Below are 1,143 nucleotides of genomic sequence, written 5' to 3'. Positions count from 1 at the left end.
CCTCCATGCTGGAGTGTTTGCCGGACCTCTGCCACAGCCAGTAACCAAGACCTCCTCCGAGGGCTTAAAAACAGTGGACCTGGCACCTGGCCTGGGGTGTCTCGCAGTCGGACATCGCTCTGATGGACAGCGTTAATTGCTGACCTGAAAATTAGTGGTTGCCTGGATGCCGACGACTGGGCGGTGCTTGCTGTGTTCGAGCAGGGGACGGTGTCCCACAGGGCTCCCCTGGCCGCAGAGCGGCCGCTGGTGGTGCCGGCTGACGGAGGATAATGAAAGCTGAAAGCGAGTGAAAGACTTCCCTTTGCTGGCCCCAAAACCCACAGTCCCACAACCCCAGGAAGGGGAGTTAAAAGGCTCCGTGACCGCAGCAGTAAAAACTCTCCACCGTGTTAATACATGGCAAAGGGCCAAAGCTGACGGCAGGGGATGCAGGAGTGAAGATGGGATGGCTGATAGGAGACACTGGAAGAGTCTGGGAAGTGGTGACCAGCAGGAGGGTGAAGCAAGCGGGGGGGTTAGCGTGACAAAGGCAAGATTGCCAGTGGGAAGGACAGGCAGCGTGTGCTCTGGCCGAGCAGGAGGCATCGTCCTCCCTGCGGGGGTGTGAGGCGCAGAGAGCTTCCTGAGCGTGGAGGGGGAAACACCATCTGCTGAAGCTCAGCCTTTCTGCTGAGCAGCTTTGCATAACTTAGATGGAAGGGGCTTAGGCTGGCTCGGTTCAGCCAGGACTTGGCCACCGGTGTCACCGGCGGAGCTCGGTGCGGGTGCCAGGAGGCTCAGGCTGGCACCTCTCCGGCAGGAGTGCCGGGCTGGCTGCTGCAAAGCAGCGCTGCTGCTGGCGTGGCACGCTTGGGTTTTCCCGAGGCATCCCAGCTATCCCCTGGGGGCTGCTGTGGCGTGGAGCCCACCTGCCTCAGCTGTGGCCACCCCCATGTTCTTCTGGGTTTTCCGGCAGCTGCCAGGTGCTGGGGCTGCCTCGGAGCCGCCGAGGCCTGGCACATCCCCCCCACCCCCTTGCTTTGGTGCCATTCAACATCTCAAGCCTACGCTTCAGTGACACGATAGCTTTGGGCAGGCCCAGGAGGATGGGCAGCTGCTGGTGGTGGGTCCGGGACGGGGAGGCTGCAGGCTCAGCGGGGA

Source organism: Eurypyga helias, unplaced genomic scaffold (assembly GCF_000690775.1).
Source record: "Eurypyga helias isolate BGI_N326 unplaced genomic scaffold, ASM69077v1 scaffold22582, whole genome shotgun sequence".
Taxonomy (NCBI): domain Eukaryota; kingdom Metazoa; phylum Chordata; class Aves; order Eurypygiformes; family Eurypygidae; genus Eurypyga; species Eurypyga helias.
This window is presented reverse-complemented; position numbering follows the sequence as displayed.